Source organism: Panicum virgatum, chromosome 5N (assembly GCF_016808335.1).
Source record: "Panicum virgatum strain AP13 chromosome 5N, P.virgatum_v5, whole genome shotgun sequence".
Taxonomy (NCBI): domain Eukaryota; kingdom Viridiplantae; phylum Streptophyta; class Magnoliopsida; order Poales; family Poaceae; genus Panicum; species Panicum virgatum.
In genome coordinates, this window is record NC_053149.1 from 48,719,502 (window position 1) to 48,725,957 (window position 6,456).

The window sequence follows — 6,456 nt, forward strand, 5'->3', positions numbered from 1 at the left end:
ATGCATGAATGCCATAGCAGCACAACAGTGGTCTCCGTTGGGGGGGGGGGGGGGGGGGGGCGGGGGCGGGGGCGACGAGTACGAGCTCACCGTGGCCTCATTGTGGCAGTGGCGACAAGGGAGCACCTGATTGCAGGCCACGATCTTACACCTCCGCCGGTAATGCTCGCACCTGCAGAAGCAGCACAAAATTCATTCTCGTGAGAACAAGCTCAGCGAGACGAACCTGACACGGATCGAGGAAGTCCGAAGGATCCAATCCATCGAGCGGAATAGGACAGCCTCGCAGATCCGGGCCATTCGATCCCGAGAGTAGCAAATCTAGGTTCCGTCGAGGGGCGAGGAAATGGAAGAGTGGAGGAAGACGAAGGGCGAAGCTAATCTAGGCGCCCACTCGCTTGCTCACCCGTGCTCCATCTTGCCTACGTTGCGGCGGTCGACCTCCCCGACGCAGGCCGCGTCGACCTCGGCAGCGCCGTTGTCGCCGGGGAAGTGAGCTCCCCCCATCCCCGGCGGAGAAGGCGAGCGGCGCCGGGAGGAGAGAGATGGCACGGGAGGTTGGTGTGGCGCTGGGATGGATTGGGGGCTGGCCGAAAAAATGGCCGTGGTGGGGGGAGCGCCGTCGGAGGAGGCGAGCGCCGTCGGGAGGAGAGCAACGGCGTGGGGAGGGTGCGGCGCCAGGACGGGAGCTGGGCAGTGGAGGCGAGCGGCACTGGGAGGAGAGCGACGGCACGGAGGGGGTGTGGTGCCCGGACTCAGGAGGGACTGGGCGTCAGGACGGGAGCTAGGCGGTGGAAGCGAGCGGCGCTGGGAGGAGAGCGACGGCACACGGGGCCGACGGGGGGAGGGGGTGGGGTTGCGGTGCCGGGAGGTATTGGGCACCGGGACGGAGCTAGGCGGTTGGGCGTGGAGACGGTGGTGGAGGTGGTGGGGGATGTCGTCGCAGATCGGGGCGAACCGGATGGAAAAAAACCGGAAGCGGGGCGATCGGGGGACGAGATGGATCGGGTGTGTGGGCTGGGTCGGGTATGGAATTCCTTATTCCATACCCAGGGTGTATATATATATATAGTTGTATCATACTTTGATATTTGATATTTAATATATTATGTTCTCTCTATATGTTATATTTAAGCAATTAAATTATATTTATTTTACATATAGATGTCTGTTGATAACAATCCAAAGGAGAAAGAATTATGCCTTGTGGACTCGTACCACAAAATCTATACTTAGAGAGATCAAATATTTCCATACTCTTATGAAAAGAGAAGGAAATAGTATAACCATTGCTGGTCAAGATGCATTAATAGTTGGTTCAGGTCGAGCTACTATTACTCTTCCTATGGGTACACAGATAACGATGGATGATGCCTTGTTGTACTCCGATTCGACTCGTACCCTTCTAAGTTATAGAGATATCCGTAAGAATGGTTTCCATGTGGAAACACATCAGGATAATAAAGAGAAATTTCTTCTCTTAACTTAACTTATGAGATTTGGCAAACAAATCTATGAGAAGTTTTCTCCACTCCAAACTGGATTGTACTTTACATACATAAAGCCCATTGCTCATATTGCTTATAAGATAATTTTCCAAAACGTCGATACATTCCAAAATTGGCATGATCGACTTGGGCACCCTGGAATAGGGATGATGTGGAAAATTATCGGCAATTCCATAGGTCATGATACGGAAAAGATAAAATTTTCCCAAGATAAAGATTTTGGTTGCACTGCTTGCGCAACAGCGAAATTAATTTTAAGACCATCATATCTTAAAATTCGAGCTGAACCACTAAAATTTGTTGAAAGAATTCAAGGTGATATTTGTGGTCCGAGCCAACTATTATTGGGGCCGTTCAGATACTTCATGGTATTGATAGACGCATTTACGCATTGGTCTCACATGTCTCTTTTGTCGACACACAACCATGCTTTTGCCAAAATAATGGCTCAACTTATCAAGTTGAAAGCCCATTATCCTGAACATCAGATTAAGTCAATCTGAATGGACAATGCTGCTGAATTATCATCCTGTGCTTTTGATGATTATTGTACGGCATTAGAAATTCAGGTTCAGCATTCCATCCCATATGTACATAGTCAAAATGGTTTGGCTGAATCATTGATTAAAAGAATCAAGCTCACTTCAAGACCTATGTTGATGAATTGCAAATTACCTTCGTCATGTTGGGGTCACGCAGTTCTCTGCATATCATGAAACCTCCCCTATTACAGTTAGTATGTGGGAATCCTCCAAGTATTTTCCATTTGCGTAAATTTGGGTGCGCTATATATGTACCCATCTCACCACCTCAGCGAACATCCATGGGCCCCCACAGGAGACTGGTGATCTATATTGGATATTCATCTCCGTCGATCATAAAGTACTTAGAACTTCTAACAGGAGATCTATTTACTGCCCGTTTCGCTAATTGTATCTTTAATGAGGATCATGTCCCAGCATTAGAGGGAGAACTGTACCAAAAATAATGCCAGAAAATAGATTGGAATGCAAAAGACATTTTGTTTTCTAGTCCATGTACTACAGAAGCTGAACAACAAGTTCAGAGAATTATTGATTTGTAAAATATTGTAAATAATTTGTTAGATGCTTTTACAGATTATAACGGTGTTACAATGTCTCTCCATCCAGCAAGGAATGTGCCAGAAAAGTGGAGGTACCTAATAAAACCACTCACCCCCGTATTGGCAAAAAGAGGGGGAGAAGCACTTCCAAGAGGCAAGATGCGATTGCAGGCAAGCAAAAGAAGACTGGAAATGCAACTCAACTTTTGGTTGAAAGACACCTAGAAGACATTGTATGTCCTGTGGATATTTATAGTCCACATCCCAACTAAGATATGTGCATAAACACTGAGGCTGGATGATCGGAAGACCCTAGATCCATCGTATTGGGAAATCATGAGGAACTAAGTGTAGATGAAATAGCTACAAATTTCATTGAGACTAGAGAGTCTTATGACCGTAAGTCCATAATAGTCGACTGTTACTTCTCTGAGCAAATTGCAAATATCCTCCAAACCGACTCGGGTCCTAAATCAATGACTGAGTGCAGGAAGCGCTCGGACTAGGATAAGTGGAAGGTTACAATTGAAACAGAGATTGCCTCGCTTAATAAAAAGGAATGTATTTTTGGCAGTAATGCCAACACCTCCTGGTATCTTCCCTGTGGGATATAAATGGGTTTTCGTCCATAAAAAGAATGAAAACAACGATGTGGTGAGATATAAAGCAAGGCTAGTGGCACAAGATTTTTGTCACACCCGGTTTTAAAAGAAAACAAAATGCATAACTATATGTATGCCAGGATCAAGTTCCATACATATAGTGACATCATAATGCCAAAATGAGCAACAATGTCATGTAAAAGAGACTTACAATGACCAAAAGGTCTATCAGAGATACACAGCTTCAACTGGAAACGACGGCTCCACACTTCACAGACAATCGACCGGGGGTTGCGTACGCCTAGAACTCAGCAACATCTTCAACAAACTTCAAGCAGCTTTCTTCTCTGAGCAGTGTGGTTATAGCAAGGGTGAGCACATGACGTACTCAGCAAGTATATTGGAAAAATAAATGACATGCATGGCTAATATCAAGTAATAAAGCTGGCTGAATAAGCGGTAAGCATTTTAAATAACAGTTGAGCATTAAGAAGCTATTTACTAGCATGTATGAAACCATCGGACATTTATGAAAAAGATATTGATAACTGAAGTATTAAATTAACTTGGAATATTAAACAACTGAATTAAAGCAATGATTTCTATTAAGTAGACATGTGAGAGTCCGAGCCGCTCTTGACCGTGAGCATGGCTGATATACTAGTTGTAACTCTGCAGAGGTTGCACATTTTACCCACAAGTCGTGTCTCCCTTGATGCCCGGGTTTGCAAGGCCTTTAACACTTCCTTTGGTGAGTGGCAGGGATTCACTATGAGGCATTTACAAAGACTCCCTAACCAGTAGTAGCTCGCTGAGGTTTCAGCAATTGGACGAGTGTACCTCCCCCAAGGCATGACAAAAACCAAACAAATGCGTACACCCTTGCGCCTTTTGGTAAGCTACTAACAAGTTAGAGAAATCTAATTGATCAGGCAAGACCAGAGCCATGTAGTCCTTGTGGTTGCGTTGTTTTCCCGGGTGGTCGCTCTATGGTTGATTTTAATTAACTTCACAAGTTCACCATATTGTTCCAAAAATTATAAAGTATAGAAGCATGTCTCAAGTATCATTATTGAAAACCACCCATTACCATTGTTCAGCAACTAAGCAATTCTACCTAAAAGATTTTGTAAAAGAAACCCGGCTATTCAAGGTAATAGGACCCCATCAATTTAATGCATGCAAGCGAATAATAAAGTTATTAGGACAGAAACATGATCAAGGAATATACTTGCCTTAAAACTAGATAATAACTGCTCAGCCTTCAACATTTGCTCCTGAAACTCTTAACCTTCAGAACTCTTGAACTGCGTTCCTTTCTACTTGCAACAAGCACTGGGGCAAACATACAAGAATCAAGCAAAACAAGCACAACTAAGAAAAGAGCACTAAACAGAAGAAAAGCATAGAGAAGCGCACTAAAGGACAAGGCTCGAAACTACGATCGCAAGAGCGCAAGAAACACTGAAAACGGAGCTAGAGTTGAAAAGATACAACTATCGAAAGATTTATATTATAACATGATAGAAATCTATAATGTGGATTTATTTTACTTATAAAAACACATGTGAAAGGATATATCTAATTAGCTCACTTTATTTTATATTTTTAAACATGAGGTAAACTTAGTCATATTTTATTTATCAAGTTCCAATATAAATTAAACCAGTTCACTATTTGACTAGGAAATAAAAGACATGTGAGAACATCTAGCGTAAAGCTTCATGATACGTGTTTGAGCTAAACAGGTTACATTAAAAGAAACATTTATATTGGCATTAATCCAATCTATATATTCTATATAGACGGAACCCGCTAAGCGTCATTTACTCTTATTTCTCTGCGCCTACGTTAAGCCACATCACTTCTATTTTCATTACCGTCAGATTATAAGTGTCCTCTAAAATCCATCCGTCCATGTATCATCCCCTCACCCTCCACTAGCATTAACCATAATGATCATAATCATCCACTAGCATCACCCACAATGATCATAACTCAAATACCACTACTTATGGCTTTTCAACTCATCGTCTGACTTCTCTGCTCCCTTCCCGCAACTATAAAGAATGCACATCCTCTCATAGATTTATTAAAAAATTCTCTCAAATCCCGCAGCAACGCGCGGGGAATCACCTAGTTAACATTAATTATGAAAACTGGTATACAAAACTAATTAGCTTTTAATTATAAAACTAGGTTGAGTTGATATCAATCAAATTAATTCTAAAATTAATTTTGAAATCCGAGCTACAGAACAACAGCACTACTAAGTTATAGCTCGTGCTAAAACAAAACTAACGCAAAGAGAACAAACTAAAACGGAGAAACTAGAGATCTTGAGATTTATACCATACTTGCGCCCGGATGCAACGTGGTGGCCGAACTTGCGGCCGGAAGGTTGCGGCGGCGGTGGTTCTGTTCCTTGCTGATGGTGAGGGTGCCACGGGGATGATGCAGAAGAGGGCGAGGCTCGAGGGCACCAGCAGGGGCACCATGGCCAGTAGGACATGCGGTGCCGGGAAGAGTCGTGGGGAGCTGCATAAACTTCACACAAGAGTGTCGATCAGATGCCTACGCCTAGCAAAACAGATTTGAACCCTGTTCAGGTTGTTGGAACCCACCGAATTAAGCCCAGCAGAGGAGCGGCGAAGACCTGGCGGGGCATCACGTGCAGGACAGGGGCGCTGCTGCAGGGCTGCGCAGGCAGCGAGACAGGAGGCGGCGGCGCTCCGCGTTATGAGAGGAGATCGCGAGCAAAGGGTTGCAGGCGGCAGGTCGAGGGGAGGGCTCGGCATGGTGTGCGGCATATTCGGCGTGGCGTCCACGCAAGGAACAGCAGCAGCACACAACTCGTCCTGGGCTTTAGCTCGGGAGAGAAATAAAAGAGCCAGAGAATTTTTTTTATTTTTATATTATTTTTTTCGATTTATCAAAAATATATATTTAATTTTTTTTAAAATTTGTCACCATGCCCCTGGTTTATCCGGCGGGAACAAGATATCGCCAAATGAACCGGCGGTAGGGGATGTGGGGCACGGCCTGACATCCTACCGCCGGATGAAACGGCGATAGGAGGCCAGCTTGATGGACCATGGTGGGCCGGTAACATACCGCCGGTTGAAATGGCAATTTTTGAGCCTTACCGCCGAATCATTCGGCGGTAGGCTGCTACTGCCGAATCATTCGGCGGTAGGCTGCTACTGCCGAACCAACCGGCGGAAGGACCCCCTCTTAAATCGGCCGCGCTCCGCCGCACATC

The 6,456-nt window shown here is 44.7% G+C and overlaps 1 long non-coding RNA gene across 1 annotated transcript; it reads right to left on the minus strand.

The window, feature by feature from the left end:
- Positions 1-3,983: 3,983 nt before the first annotated feature.
- On the minus strand, positions 3,984-6,005 carry LOC120671961. Its single transcript, XR_005673916.1, has 3 exons — positions 5,819-6,005; positions 5,547-5,741; positions 3,984-4,529 (listed from the first exon to the last, which is right to left on the minus strand). It is a non-coding gene; the product is annotated as an uncharacterized LOC120671961 (long non-coding RNA).
- Positions 6,006-6,456: the final 451 nt, after the last annotated feature.